Genomic DNA, 16,851 nt, shown 5'->3' on the forward strand with positions numbered 1-16,851 from the left:
AAGAACGTGTGCTTCCATGGCAATCCTGCTGGAAGTTGCAGGCCAAGTATTACAGGCAAAGACAGAGACCCAAGGGAGGAAGTATGGAAGTGCTCATGTTTGAAGATCTATGCCGACAGGATCCATACTGACACACAAGAAATTCTGCAGATGCTGGAATCTGGAGCAATACACAAAAAGTGCTGGAGGAACTCAGCAGGTCAGGAGGCATCCGTGGAGGGAAATAAACAGCTGACGTTTCAGGCCAAGACCCTTCATCAGGACTGGAAAGGAGAAGGCAGAAACCAGAATAAGGTGGGAGGAGGTGAGAGGGGAAGGTAGTGAGTGGGGAGGGGGAGAAGATGAAATAAGCTGAGAGGTGATAGGTAGCAGAGGCAAAGGGCTGAAGGAGGAGGAATCCAGTAGGAGGGGGCAGTGGACTATGGAAAAGGATGGGGAGGGGAGGAGAGAAGATGGGCAGGTCATCAAGGCAGGGGAACGGAGCCATAGGAACAAGGAAGACAAAAGGAGTTGGGGGGGGGGTGAAAAAGGAAGCAATAGAAAGGGTGGAGTTACTGGGAATTAGAGAAATTGATGTTGAGGCTATCAGGTTGGAGACTCCCAAGGTGTATGAGGCGTTATTCCTCCAACCTGCGCCTGGCCTCAACAACGTGGCAGTAGAGACAGCCATGGATAAACGTGTCAGTATGGGAATGGGATGTGGAATTGAAGTGGATGGCCACCCAGAGGTCCTGACTGTTGCGGCGGACAGAGTGAAGGTGCTCGATGGTGGAAAAAGTTCCCACCAATAACCCCCCTGGCACCTATCCTTGCAACCACACCAAGTGCTACACCTGTCCCTACACCTCCTCCCTCACCACCATTCAGGGTCCCAGACAATCCTTCCAGGTGAGGCAGTGCTTCACCTGTGAGTCTGAGGGAGTCATTTATTGCATCTGGTGCAGCGTCCTCTACATTAGTGAGGCCCGACGCAGACTGGGTGACTGCTTCGTCGAGCAGCTTCACCCCGTCTGCCGCAACAGCCAGGACCTCCCGGTGGCCACCCACTTCAATTCCACATCCCATTCCCATACTGACATGTTTATCCATGACCTCCTCTACCACCACGCTGAGGCCAGATGCAGGTTGTAGGAACATCAAAATCGGTTTCTCACTTCCAGTAATCCTACCCCTTCTTTTCTTCCTGCCCTGCTCCTCCTTTGTCTTCTCTTATTCCTATGGCTCCCTTCCCACCTTGATGACCAGCCCATCTCCTCTCATCCCCCATCTTTTATTCCATGGTCCAATGCCCTCTCCTACCGGATTCCTCCTTCTTCAGCCCTTTGCCTCTTCTATCACCTCTCAGCTTATTACATCTTCTCCCCCCTCCCACTACCTTCCCTCTCTCACCAGGGCTCACCTATCACCTGACACTCACCCATCCCCTGCCTGTGTGTATTCTCTCCCCCGACCTTCTTATTCTGGCTTCTACCCTCTTTCTTTCCAATTCTGATGAAGGGTCTCGGCCTGAAACGTTGACTGTTTTATGTCCCTCCGTGGACGATGCCTGACCTGCTGAGTTCCTCCAGCACTTTTTGTGTATTGCTCCACACTGACACATATTCTTATGTTAATGCCCCATATAGCAATGTCTATAGAGACTGGTGTTTACCAAGTCAAGTGTCAAGAGACATTCTGTGTTCAGGCCTACATCCATGCAAGGTCAAGGTCACTGCAACTTCCTAGCCTCGGGATTATTCCAGGTGATTAATGATGCCATACTTTATCTGTTGCTTGCTAGAGTGCACTATACCCCAGGAGAAAGGAGTGCCTCGTTTTGTGCTTTTGTGGAAAGGATGAGCTGAGCAAACATGTAGATGTTCAGCATTTCTCGCTTCTACCAAGGCTGTGCTAGGACTCCACTCCTGAAGAATGTCAGGCTCCCCTTGAGAACCCCCGAGCACTATACAAATTGCCTACTAGGCCCTAACATTCATGTCACAGATAACAATGAGAAGAATTTTCTTAGGGCCGGATTTCCAAACAGTTCATTCTAAAAGGAGGCCACTTGCTGGCCATCTTTCACAGCCAGCACTGCTGAGGCCTGGATTTTGGTGAGGGGCAATCATCTCCTTCTCCAGCTTTTCACACTTCTCCATGTTCCATCAACACCAGTTGAGCAGTGCTATATTGAAAGCCCCAGCACTACCAGGATCCTAGAGGAGAATGCCACCAGCAAAGTAATAATCCACCAGTCAAGCAGCACACCACTGTACACCCAAACAGGTCTTAATACTTTGCCATCACCTTCTGTAGCCTAACCAACATAAGCAATAGAAAAGGTCATCTATTGCTCGAGCAACTACCATGATGAGCAGGTGTAGGACTCAGCCAAAGCAGGAAGAGTATCAAGTACTGTGAGCGCCAGTGTGTTTGGATTATGCGATACCACGGGAGGGACAGCTTGTCTGGGTGTCTATTTACTATCAGTGGACACTATGCCATGGCCAATATTATCTACAACTACAGTAGATCTCATGTAATGAAGAAAATGAAATACTGCATTATTGTGAGAAAAACAAATAGTTCAGGAAATCACACAAAGTTGAAACTGGCAGGCAGGAAAATTTATTTCATTCAGGGTACATACATTATCATGCTATCACTGCCTAACACTGCAAATGGCATCTGAAGGTTGTAAACTGAGTAGGCATTTAAAAAGGTCCAGCTTGGTGGGCCAATCCAAAAAAAGTTATGGCACATGGGATCCAAGGCAAACTGGCTAAATAGATCCAAAATTGGCTTGATGTTAGGTGGCAGACTGCAGTGATGGAAGGATGCGTCTCTGATTGGAAGTCTGACTCATGGTGTACCACAGGGATTAGTACCAGGAGCTTTGCTGCTTGTGATATAGATTAACAACTCTGATACGAATTTAGGAGGCATAATTAGCAAGTTTGCAGATGACATGAAAATTGGTGGTGTTATGGATAGCAATGAAGGTTGTCTAGGGCTGAAGCAGGATTTAAGTCAGTTGGAAAGTTGAGCAGGTAACTTAATATAATCCAGTGCCCCCCCACTGCAAGTGCTTTCAGCTAGGTTTGGTTGGCCTAACACAATGACCAAGTGTTTACAGTGGCTGCACATAGCTGCTCCATTGTACTTGGAGGGCCAGCAAATATCTGAGATAAATACCCGTGAGAACATGGCTTGCTTCCAAATTCTGCATGCCACCTTGTGTGGCCACAGTATTGGAGAACTGGCTATGGGCCGAAGGCAAGCATCTTGCCTAAGAGCCAATGGGAGATAAGGGGTGGGTGGCAGGAGGAAAGGGGAGAGAAGGATAAATACAGACATTATTGGCATATTCCCCAATTCCAATGGATCTCTTGGAGGACCAGGTAGACAAAGAAGTGTGGTCTACTGTGATCCAGACTGCTCTTCCCCAAACCTGTGCCAAATCCAATGACCATATTGTGCATACAAGCTAACTGCACCATGAAGGCTTCAAATATTCTCTTCGGAGCCAGCTTCACTACTGCAGGACAACAATCCCATTTTTCCATTGCTATCAATAACTTCTGCTATGCCCCTATTCAAGGCTGAACCATGACCCATCAGTCTTCATATAACTGAAAAGTTACGAGAGCTGTATTTCACCTTCAGGGTGGAAAGGATGTTTCCCTGGCTTCCCATCTTTGCACAGCCTCTTGCAACAGGTGGGAAATGGATTTGTCAACATTTCTTATCAGCCCATTCAGTTATTTGACAATCTAAACACACGAACCAACTAACCATGTATCCATATCTGCCACCTCGAGTATTTCTTTATTATACTTATCCTCTTCAGCAGTGCTGATGTGCAGATATCCCCTCCAGCAAGCTGCCATAACCAGATTCTTTACACCTCCTATATGACAACAGCACACCTGTGCTTATTGTTGTTCCTTTGCCCCATACCCCTCTAATCCATGGCACTCTACCCTAGCGAGGATCAGGCAGGGTGCTTAGCAGATTCAGGTGCAACAACACAATGTGCTCTTCACATTTAACTTCCTCAGCCTTCTCATCCTCCTGACCCTGTACCACCACCTCATCTTCCTCTTCTGGTCTTCGGAACTGGTTCAGTTACCTCAAGTTAGGCTGCAGTGATAAATAACAAGAGAAGGGCACACCTAAGCTAGGCACGATCCTTCTGGGGGAAAAGGGGCAACATAAATGTAGATGCTTTTAATTGATCTTGGAAATTGAACTTCACATAGTTTTGTCACACTAAGCTATCACTGCAATTAGTGCCTGTCCCCTTTCAGCACTAAATGTAGTGATGATTGGCAGGAGGAAGAAAGAAAATAGTGAAACTATCCCAAAAAAAAGACATTCAAATCAGCATTAAGGTGGATTAGACACAGAAACATACGCTAGTATAGGTGGACTGCAAACCAACATACGATGGATTAAGTGTCATCGGATGTCCTTTGCCTTTATATTTGATTGTTCATAACCACTGACTGTGGACAGAGGCATTTGGTTTGCTTAGGATTTCACAAGTTCCTTATGAGAAGCATCTATCAATGAGTCCCTTAAACCTGATGCAGACAATGCTTCCCTTGTCTGCTCAGCTGGGAGACGAGGCTTGAATCCAAGCCTCGTCATCTCCCAATTGTTGCTTTCTTCCTCCTGCTCCTCAGGCTCTGCCCTATGGCCGTCTTTCCTGCACAAGGTTTCCTGCTCTCCCTCCAACACCATCTACTGCCTTTGGTTAACTGAGTTGTACAGCATCACTATGAAGCTTCCATGCCAGGTTGGTATGTACTGCAGGATGCAGGCAGTGGAACCTCTTTAGAAGACCAATAACTTTTCCACAATGAACTGCTTGTTATAGGAGCCCTCGGCCGCCCTGATAACCATGTGAATTGGCGTAGGATGCATCCCTCCAGAAGTTGCTGTCCCCCAAAACATTTGGCAATGTAGCCACCAAGGTACTGTATGTACTTTTTGAAAGCATGCATTGTACATCAGGAAATTCATCTCATGATCCATACCCACCTGTACATTGAGGGAGTGGAAATTTTTCCTATTGCTGAGGTCGTCAGATGTTTTTGGAAGTCCAATAGGCACAAATCAGACAATGGTGCTTGCACTCATGGGAAGCTAGCAGTGCTGGCAAATTTCAGTTCCCGAGATGCCACCTATTCATCACCGAATTCAAAGGTGAAACCATTACAGTGCCTTCTCTAAAGCAACAGTGAGCATAAAATTGGGACAAAATAAAGAAATCTGCAATTGCATAGAAATATTCTGTGACAAGGGAGTTGGAACTCAATGTGGCCTTAACATTGATAGAGAGGGCAGTCCAGGTATGAGAGCATGGCCAAAGCTGTTATTTATAGCATTTCACATCTCTAAGTGATGACAGCCTTGGAAAACTGGAGCCCACAAAACTATTGTACAGTGATGACTGTTTTACCTCCTGCCCCAAACCTCTTAACCCTTTCACTGGCAAGTTATGATCACAGTGATACCTGCAGAAGTGGAAAGTTGCCAGTAGCATCAGTCCTGAGGTACCCCATGGCACAAGTATCTTAGCAGCTAAAGGCTGAAGAAAATATTCCCTGGTAGTTTCAGCACACACTGTAGATTTTGGAAAGTGTCTGAACAGCATGCATTCAGTTCTGCAGCCACCCAGTTAGATGTCCCTAAGGCAGCACAATATCCTGTTAAATAATGAGAAAAGCACAAACTAATGCAGTAAAAGCAACAAACTGGAGCTCAAAGATGCAACCCATGTTAGGAAGGCCAGAAATGGGCATTGCATGCATGGTGACAGTATTCTGTACACATCTGGCTTCAGGAAAATGCGACTCATCTAATTTTGAAAGCATTGCTATTTCTCTCAGAAGCAATTGCTAAAATTAGCTACAAGCACCTAAACACACCAGTGCTAACTGATTCAATTTCCAGGCTACTTCACTATTTCAGGACCCGTGCTGTTTCCTCCACGTGGGAGGAGAAAGAGGACCTGCATTGTTGGACTAGGATTACAAGATGTTTTAACACCCTCAAAAAAAATGAAGCTCATGAATTGCAACTCATCAACATACAAAATGACTTTAGCAATGCTGGAAGCAACTTTACCACACCAGTCTCATTTTTGTTCACTTGGAGACACAGCTCAGTTCTTTGAGGAACATTTATACAAGTCACATCGCCATTACAAACATACTTGCACATGAATTTTGTTTCGAATTAAAAAGGCTATGGGAACAATAATTTTACTTTGATATAAATTTTCTTCCCCTTTCATGCAAGAAGCACACTGATGTAGGGATAACACTGATGTGAGAAAAAGACCCTTCATTTGATCAAAGGCTGCTCTGATGATCTTCTGGATAACAGAAGAAATATAAAATGGAAAATGATTAGCAACTCCATATGACTTCTGTGAAAATCCACAGTGCAGAAAAAAATTCTGTTGTAACTAAGGGTAAGCTTCCAGACACTTATAACAATCAATGTTATCAAAATAAAATGGTCATTTTCAGTCGGCACAGTAGCGTAGCTGTTAGCATGACGCTATTACATCACCAGCGATCGGGGTTCGATTCCCGCTGTCTGTAAGGAGTTTGTACGTTTTCCCGTGTCTGCGTGGGTTTCCTCCGGGAGCTCTGGTTTTCTCCCACATTCCAAAGACGTATGGGTAGGTTAATTTGGGTTTAAAAAAATGGGCGGCGCGGACTTGTCAGGCCGGAAGGGCCTGTTACCACGCTGTAAATAAAATTTAAAAACAATGGCACTAGCAATGGGCAAATCAAGTTGGTAAGGATATATAGTTCCATCAGGATTTTCCAGAGGAATTATGCTTTACTTCCCCTAAAATCTGATTTAATATAAGCCCAAGGATCCATCAGTTTCCCAAAAAAAGCAGAAAACTATGTTCAGCAGGTAATGGCAAAATTGAGTATTTCATTAATTTTAATAGCAAAAATCATTTCTTTTCATTCAGTTTTAATAGGTATTACAAAACATTAGGTTAAACTCTTGTGGAATTTACAAAAGCATAATTTTTAAGAGGACCTTTTCCACAACAAACCCAAACAAGAAAATAACAGGTACATTCAAAAAGATTGGCCCCAGAGATTTGATAGTCTCTGCAACAAAAGAAATAACTACAGTCCAAGTATATGTGAACTTTTCTTCCAATGTTGTTAACCATCAGCAAGAAGAATGTTCTGCAAGATATGCACCAGGTGCAGAGCCAGGCCCTCACTGAACTGATGATAGAAAGCCATGATACCCTCGCAGGACTATATTTTTCCATCCAGTTGTAAAGTTCAAGAGCTCTGTTTTCAAGCCAGCTTACCCAAAAGTTAGAAATCTAAAAATCTAGATGTATGTCTAACTACATCTTGAGAGGCAGATATGGTCTACTAACCTGCCCAGCTTTACAAACAACACCTTCTGACAATAAAAGTTATGACAAGATCCCAAAAACATGGATGCCTCTCATATCTCAGGAGGTCACTCAACGAAGACAACATCGATAATGAAATTCACCAACACATTCACTGAGCCAGTATAGCCACTGGCCAATAATAGAAAGTATTAGAAGATCAAGACCTCAAACAAAACACAAAATCATGAATATACGAGGATCCCTACCTCCCATGTGATGCTCAGACACAGACAAATGACAGCAACTACCTTAAAGCCATGGGGAGTTACCATCAATGCTGCTTCCACATCTTTCCAGTGCATTTGGCGAACTACAAGTGAACTAACATCAACAACCTCTCTATGACAATATTGCCAACATGGAGGCCCTAAATATACTCAAATGGCTCCATTGGGAAGGCATGCCATTCACATGCCATCACCGACATTCCTAAAACAGGCTGTCTATTCCCAGCTCTAATCACAAGGAGGAATTACCAGGGGCATCCAAGGAAAAGATTCAAGGATGTCCTCAAAGCCTTCCTGAAATAAAAAATGCAACATCCCCTCTGATTCTAGGGAATGTGTGGACCATAACCATTCAAAGTGCAGGGGGAACATCTGGGGTAGCACTAAGAACATAAAATGCATGTATTGTGAGCATGTGGAAGCCCAGTCTCAAAAGTAGAACCAGCTCAGCACTTACTTTGTCCCAGCATATACTTGCTGCCCTATCTATAAAAGGGGTATGGGTCCCACATTGGCCTCACCAGTTATCTTGGAATACAAAGCAGAAGAAGACAAAGAAATATTCACTGCAGAGCTAAGTGAGCCATTCTGTCCACTTCTGGACAATTTGACAGCTCACATGCAATATAGCTGAATGGTGATGGTACTGAAGTTATCACTGAAGTGCAATTCCTACGAGCTCCAATGTGCTTGAGAGGAGGGATAGAAGCTTGCAATTTACAAGTGTTATTTTGTTTCCTCCTGCGAATAGACAAAATGCTTGGGTTCTTGCTTTCCAATAGGACATGGTAATGTCACTGTAATAAATGAACAAGGGAACCATTTTGTTCCCCCAAAAGGACACAGAACTGGAACTTTTTACATTAACAAGGACAGAAACTTCTTTTTGGAATCCAAGTTCTTATCAAGATTTTAACTTCCATGTACTTGGTTTTAATTCAACTTACTAGACTGATGCACTTCCAAGGAATTCTAACTTGAGTGATTTGCTTACTTTTTGCAGAGATCAATCCATTGCAAGAAGAAGCAGTAACCAAGGCACTCCATCCCTCATCCACAACTCAAAACCAGGTTGTTTTCTCCTTTCACCAGTTCTGACAAAGAGTCTGCCATTTGAAAAATTAAGTTCTGTTTCTCTTTCTACAGATGCTGCGTGACCTCATAAGTTTTTCAAACCTTTTCTGTTTTTGTTTCAGATTTTCAGCATCTACAGTGTGTTGGTTTCCAAGAACCAAGGCAAACTTCTGTCCCTTCCTAACCCAAAGACATAGATGCTAAATATAGTACTCCACTGCTACCTCAGTTGAACAATAGAATAATTTCACCAAAAAACCGACGGTAAACCCAAGACCTCCCAGTCTGCTTGGTTCAGTATAATCTCAAAACCAAGTGACCTTTCATTGAAGAAAATGCAGGAATTTCAAACTGTGGCTCTACTATCAACATGGCACCAAACATTTCCACTGCAACTTGTCAATGAGGATTTTTAAGTACTAGAAAAAGGCACTTTTCAAAAGATTATGACAAAGATGTTAATGTTTTATTAACAAATAATTAAATCAGCAAACTCTCAGCCTTGCTTTCTAACAGCTATATTTATTGAGTTAATTTCAAATCAGCTAGTAGCAGAAGTCCCATTGCACGTGGTTTAGTGTTGGTGACTAAAAACAAAGCCCCACTATAAATTCTGCTTTCATGAACAGAAATGGGTTTTGTTGTGATGTCTTCACTATTTAAATAGCTATGGAGGTTCACCATTAAGACTCCTAAATAATGAACAACTGAATGAAGTATCAGACAGCAAGTGGCATTCAGAACCCCATTCCAGAAAGGGGTCAAATATTTCCAACATGGGAAGGAGGAAAAATAAAGGCAGAAATCAATAAGTACTAAAATAATTTAAATCATTTTTCAAAATCAGTCTGTTTTTGCTCTATTTTATGAAGCATTAGGTCAATATTTTCACAATTGACCATGCCACCAATAAAAAATTTGAACAATTTAACCAAACCACATTAAGTGGCAGGGACTTGTTATTACAAAGCATCATCACACTCAGGTGCAATGTTAGGCATTAAATTCTCTTAGTGAAAAACCATGTTGTGGGCTTCTTTATATAATCTTTTAAAAATCTAATCAGTGTACTTTACTGTATAGAGAAAATTAAACTAAGTAGGACTACTTTCACTATAACCATTAAACAACTTGAAACATGCAAAATATTCTTCATGGGAGAAAGAAATTAAGAACTCTAATTCTTAATCAAAAACTTGTGGAACTGGAATATCTCTAATAGAGCAGAAATATCTAAAATTAAATTTTAAACATCTTCAAGTGTTTTGAGTTATGATCGTCTGAATGAGAAAAGACAAATTTCTGAGGATTTAGCAAATAGCTATCAAGTTAGAATTGTCACTGAGACAGAAGTTGGGATTCCCCCCCCCCCCCCAATCGGTCAGCTATTACAGCTTAGAATGTCCTATCATATGTAACAATTGAGAAGATCACTGGATCTTTCAAAAGAAGAGGGCAGATATATTTCTGAAGCAGAGAAGTAAGGGGCTTAAAAACGTAGGTAGGATTAGTTTTGAATTTTCTTTTGCAGAAGAAACATAGGCTGAGACAGGGTGCCCTATCCTTGTACTGTTAATTTAGTTAGTGGTTCAAACCCACTTATTTAGTCTGATTTACTTATAATGTGGCGAGTGCATATTTAATGATTAATAAAGGAACCAAATATGGCAATGCATGTAACAATGTGCACTGCTGCTTATTCAAATCCCGAGCCTAAATGATTTACGAGTGAAATTAACAATGCAATATGGTTGCAATAGTGGAGGGAAACAATCCTGTAAAATATTATCGACTGCATCAACGATCTCAAAAGTCAAATATATGAAATTCAAAAATATTACGAAGTAAATAAACACATAGTAGAAAACCGTGCTCTTCAGAATGTTAAATTGTCAATGCCGAAAAATGGGCGAGTTTGCAACATAGATCTAGGAATAAACTACAGGGTCTACAATTATTTCAGATAATTCGTATAAAAGACTGTTTTCGCTTCAAAATGCCCACCTCCAAAAGTTGGCCAAAGCTCGAAATTTTCAGTTTGTTAAATCACCAGAAACAATGTAATAATTAGGTTGCTTTCCCAAAATAGTTTTACAGAACATTCACCTGAAATATCTGCAACATAAAATACTACATTCATTACCTTTGAATGAACAAGATACTTTGTTGGATAGCACCAATAACACTGATTTGCAATTCATATATTAGAATGTTCTATAACACATGGTCGTTATCTTTTTTTTAAGGACAGATCACTATACATTACACAAACATTTCTATGCGATGGAATTATTTTACATGAAATGAGTGAAAATGTACTGTACTCTGAGCATTTTAGATCACAAATATCATTAACGTAGCTTCAAGCAGGTAAAAGGAATGCTCTTTAATTCAAAAGATGCCAAGAATGTTACCAAAGAGAATCCGAAGGTTAAACTGTTCCTTATCACGATGTTATCCATTGAAGGGTTTGAGGATGATGGTTGTGTGTGTGTGTGTGGCGCGCGCATTGGGAGGGGGTGGGGGCGTAGATTTTACCACAGACTCTTAGTAAAGCATCACTTTCAAGCTGCAAATCAAGTGCCCGGCAAGCTTTTCAATCGTGGTATACTTATACGTTTTGCACTCGAAAGGACAGAAATGCAAGCATTCTTTTAAACGCAGAATCCAAACGCCAAGCTTCCCCACAACACACACCAGCCCGTTCAAACAGATGTTGTACTTTTGTGTGTGCGTTCGTGACTCCGGCATATGGGTCAGAACTTTGCATAATTAAGACAGAAGGAGCAAAATAAAATCTTACCGCCAAACAAAATGCAGCTGTATATTATCGCCGTCCAAATCTCCGATCTCGTTTGCGCAAGATTACTTGTTGCTTTGAAAAATAAGGACAAAACAAGCGATGAAAAGCACACGCTCGCCGACCAGTCCCGCGCTGCCCAAACTACTTAAAAGCAGAAGCGAGAGGCTCGCGCACCGGGGAGTGCCTCTGAAGGGAACCAATGGGAGGAGGGTTTGTGGTCGGAGGTGGGACGCTGCTTCCACGCACTGAATCCCTTCACCCTCCAGCTTTCGATTAACGGACGCTATTTAATTAGTTGATCGATGCACAAAGCAACTGCATGTCCGTTTGGTTTTAACATATTCTGATTTCTCGCTATTAGGTGGGTTTGTTTCTCCGAGACTTTTTACCCTAAGTATCCCGCTCAACGATGTTAGAACCTTGACTGCTTTTTGCAGGAATTAATGTTAGCAGCATTTGGGAGATGTCCTTTTTTTTATTTAGTTTCAAATAGTGGTAGATGTAGATACGTGTGTCTTAAGTGATCATCCTGCACAGGACACTCGCGCCCTCTTCCTACGGCTTAACACAATTGTTGCAATCTCTGCCATTGTCAAAATGGGTCGAACTGAGCCAACTTTTATATACACCGCATAGAGCATCTTTTATGACCCACAGGAAGTCCTAAAGCACTTTTCACAGTTAATTAAGTACGTTTGAGGATTAGTCATTGTTGCAAGGAAATGCAGTAGCCAATTTAACTGCAGCAATGTCCTACAAACAGCAATAAGATAATGTCAAGCAAATCTAGATTCTTTGGGCATGATTGTCTTCAAAGAATTCCCCGTTCTTATAGAAAACTCTGCTGTTATTTGTGTTTACTTGGGGAACCAAACAGACCTTTGTTTAACAAAAAATAAAGCATTCCTTGCACCCTGTATGGGAAGTACAGTGCAAGATTACATACCCAAATTTCTGGAGTTGGGCTTGAATCCACAACCTTATGTAACAAAAGTCAAGAATGATCTAATGGACTAGGCTGATGTCCAATGTAGGTAAAAAAAAAGTACAGAAAGATAACGCCTGGACAATTATACCATCTAATTTCACAGACATTGTCGATATGTGTAATTCTCATCATACCCAAGCACTCCTCATCAAATCTTGCCACGTTTTCAAATCAAACATGACTTTTTTAGAGTGAGAGTTTATCCCAAAAAGGAGATCCATTCCATATAATCAGCATCAATGTCACTGCTGCAAAACTTTTGCTTTTAAAGTGACTCCAAATTGCTGGGTTTCACCCCCTGGCACTGTTGGATTTCCAAAAGGCTGATCTCTCCCCCTTGGCACAACATCCCAAGATCAGTATCAGTCCACTGTAAATTGTTGAAAATAAACCTGCAAATCAGTGAATGTGAAATAAAAAACAGAAATGTTGGAAATACTCAAAAAGAAATTACTATCAATCTTCTCCTAGTCTCCTAGTACAAAGGTATTACCATTTGCATGATCCATGTTGTATCACAAGCAATGGAGAAAAAAATATTGCTACTTCTTCTGGGAAACTTTAGTTCCACTATCAAGAAGCATCTTAGTGAACTCATTTGATTGTTTAGATTGCTGATGTCTTATTAACATCCCCGTCGTTTCTGAACCCAATGGAAGGTGTTATGTGGCTCAATTTAATCCAAATGTCTGAGATAAATGCTGCAACAGCCAAAAAACTATCAAAAGTCATAGATATTTCCAGTAGTATTTCATTTTATTCAGACAACTGGGGTGAACTGAAACTATAACTTTCCTCTGGAACAATGGATATTTATGCCTTAAGTAGAATCCTATCCTCCAGCCTCAATAGTCAATTACAAACAAAGGAAATATTTCATAGAATTAATTTCCAAAATGAATATATTTCTTTCAGTCATTTTAATACTTAGCAATTCAGCAATGCCATGTCTATTAGATGGCTAATGAAATATGGAATCTCTTTCCAGTTAACTGATTCACTGAAGTATTCCAGTGATGCCAAGGAATTCACCTGATTGCAAAGAAGACACTGAGCATTTTGTAACTTCATACTAAAATTGTTAAACTGCTCTGAATTCTTTATTCACTACACACTAGGTTATTAACGGAGAGCAACAGAAGTCCCCATTCCTCTGGGGATCAATTCCAACTTTAAAGTAAGATACCTCCTTTCAGTGTGCAAGTATGAGCACATGCTTCAAGTTGCCTGCCACTTTAATTCCTCCATATCACTCCCATTCTGAATTTACCATTACCTTCTACACACTCCATTGAAACTCAGTGTAAGCTCAAGCATAGTGTCTCATCATTTGATTAAGCACATTACAACCTGACATCAGCCCTTCTGCCTTTCATTCTCTCCTGGCTTTCACTCTATTATAGAAATTCTCTTTTGTTCTTTCCTCCCTCCTACTTTATTTCCATTATACACTTTGCTATATATCTAACTTTTCAGAGTTCTGATGAAAAGTTCTCAACATAAAGCCTTACCTCTATTTGTCTCTCCTTGGTTGTTCTCTGAACTGCTGAGTATTTACCACATGTTCTGATATTATTTCAGCTTTCGAGTATCCATATTATTTTTCTCGAATAATCTGAAAGGTGTTAGAAGAAGTCAGCAACAGTGCTATGTGTTAACGCTTACTCTGCATTATGATCACTGACAGTCCAGTGGGAGCACTTGGCTCTAGACCTAATTACAATTTTGGAAGCAGGATTTAAATTCCAGAGTTGATGTGCAGTTGATAATTAAGAGAACATTATGTCATGTTTTACCAAAAGAGCTCCCAGTAAGACTAAAATTTAATGAGAATCCAGGACAAATTTGACAAGTAACTGGCACAAAACAAAATGGATGTGGTTGTTAGAAATTAATCACTGCACTCTCCAAAGACATTGGTGTAGGTATTCTTCAGGCACCTAATTAACTTCAGTTCCTTTATTAATGCCATTCTCTGTATCATAAAGTTGGAGGTTGGACTGCTTGATGATGAATGTGAGTATCAACTTCATTTGCAGTTCCACAGACAATGATGCAATTGCAGCTGTATACAAAAACCTAGATCAACTGAAAGACCTGACTGACTGCTACAGAAATGCCAGAGTTATTTCAAAAGAGCCTAACCACCTCCTTTTAAGTAACAAGGCTGTTTCTGTTACTGAGTCTTTCACTATCCACTGCCTGGGCAGGTTAATCACCAGAAGCTCAACTGTACCAGCTATATACATACTATAGCCAGAAGAGCAAGCCAGAGATGAGATAATGACTGATGAGTGCTTCAGCTTTTGACTCACCAAAGAATCTCTAATATCAATAAAGTTAGAAGATTGATGAGACTATCCATTTCTCTGAATGATTGTAGCTACAGGAAGCAGAACACCATTCAGGACAAAGCAATTCACTTCATTACTACTTTACCTACGCCCCTCATCACTTACTTCTCTACCATACACTTTAAATAGCTGCTGTGTGTACTGTTTGCTAGAAACGTGTGCAGTAAATTGCTATGGCTTCATTATGAGAACTTTAGTCCCCACAACCTCCTCCATGCAGAGGGACAAAAGTAACACAATCATGAAAACATAATATCTAACTCTCCAAGTTACATTCATTCCTCTTCCAATATGTATTATTATTTTATTCTCAAAATCCTGCAGCTCTCTATCTAAAAGCAATGTAAGGGAACTATGGCACATGTCATAGCTCCAAGTGCTGGCCCTCAATTCGGCACCATTGATGGTGCCTCATTGCACAGCACATGGATTCCATGCACTACTAATTGCATAACAACACACACCTGAGCCCCATCAGGAGACTAGCATAAGAGTCCCGGTTTCACTAACACTAATCGACAGAGTATTGGTCAACCTTTGGGTATATGGTGTCTTCTGGCTGCCTTGAGCTGGCAATGCTAGAGCAGTCCTGGTTTCCACTATACCTCTGAGGATATCCAGTTTTTGTGTTGGGACCCCACCTCAGAGCCCTGAGGCAAGATTCCTTCTGGTTGCTGCCTGTGTTTGGTTCTGAAGAAGCATCCTGACTCCAGTCTTGTACCAGTGTGCCACATTTGGGTTCTCTGTGAGCTCTCTTTGCTTGACATTGTGACAGAATACTCTGGCCTCCCTGAACCCAGTGGACATGAATCCCCTGTATGAAGCCCTCACACAGCCAGGACTCACTTCTGGGCTGGCATGACCAGCAGCTCTGGGAGGTTATGGCAGACTGCTGTACCCTAGCAGTCTGGCATGACCAGCAGCTCTGGGAGGTTATGGCAGACTGCTGTACCCTAGCAGTGACTGTTGGGCAGGTCAGTGAACAGATCAGCCAAGTCTCTGCTCTTCTTACCACCTCCACTCAGAACTGTCTGACCAGCCTGGACAATCTGTAGGAGCATCACCCTATGGTTTGATGACTTGACCACCAAGGAACTGCATGTACCTGACCCAGGAACCCTACACTGGGGATCCGGGAAAATGCCGGTCCTTCCCACTACAATGCTCATTAGCATTTGAGCAGCAGCCCTCCATGTACACCACTGAGAGATCCAAGATCTCATTTATCGTGGGGTTGTTGTGAGGAAGTGTGCAGGAATGGGCCACTGCCATCTGGGACGATCAGCTAGAGACCTGCTCTCATTCATTCACACCTTCATCAAGGAAATCAGAAAGGTCTCCGACCATCCCATCGGGTAAGGAGCCAGCCAAATGACTACCGCAGTGTTGTAGAATACTCTGTGGAGTTTTGGACATTAATGGCTGACTCTGGGTGGAATGAGGAGGCTCTCCAGGGGTTTTTTTGGCAAGGCCTCTGCAACGGGATAAAGGATGAGTTGGTGGCATGAGATGAGACAACCAGCCTGGATGTGTTGACCTCCCTAGCTACCAGACTGGACAACTGACTCCAGGAATGGCAGAGAGACGATGGTTCGTCCAACACCTCCAGTTATCCCATGGGTCACCTTCCCAGCCTCTCCTGGCCTGAGCCCCTCTGCTCCTTCTCCTGCTTCTGCCCCTAGAGGTGCTCCTGACCCAGCCGATTGCACCACCGTGGGAGAGCAACCAATTGCAACTGGGACGGAGCCACCTTTCTCCCTCCGAATGATATTGGAGGTTAAGAGCTGGGAGTTGCCTCTATTGCGGCCAGCCTGGTCATTTTCTTGCCACTTGTGCCTTTTGGCCAAGAGGACCGGGCTCACCAGTAGAGAGGGGGTCCTGGTGAGCCAGGCAACTTTTCCTCTTGTCTCCAGAACTGGATGCTGATACCCAGCTACCATAAGACACCTCCAACAGTCTCTGTCCCTTTCTGC

At 42.3% G+C, this 16,851-nt stretch overlaps 1 protein-coding gene across 1 annotated transcript in view; it reads right to left on the reverse strand.

Moving 5' to 3' along the window:
• The window catches only part of greb1 (growth regulating estrogen receptor binding 1), a 212,903-nt gene extending 201,166 nt beyond the window's left edge, over window positions 1-11,737 (reverse strand). Inside the window, 1 exon segment of the mRNA XM_052024566.1 lies at window positions 11,537-11,737. The gene's annotated coding sequence lies outside the window, so the exon portion shown is untranslated.
• Between the last annotated feature and the right edge of the window lie 5,114 nt (window positions 11,738-16,851).

The sequence above is a fragment of the Pristis pectinata genome, chromosome 10 (assembly GCF_009764475.1).
Source record: "Pristis pectinata isolate sPriPec2 chromosome 10, sPriPec2.1.pri, whole genome shotgun sequence".
In the NCBI taxonomy this organism is placed as follows: Eukaryota; Metazoa; Chordata; class Chondrichthyes; order Rhinopristiformes; family Pristidae; genus Pristis; species Pristis pectinata.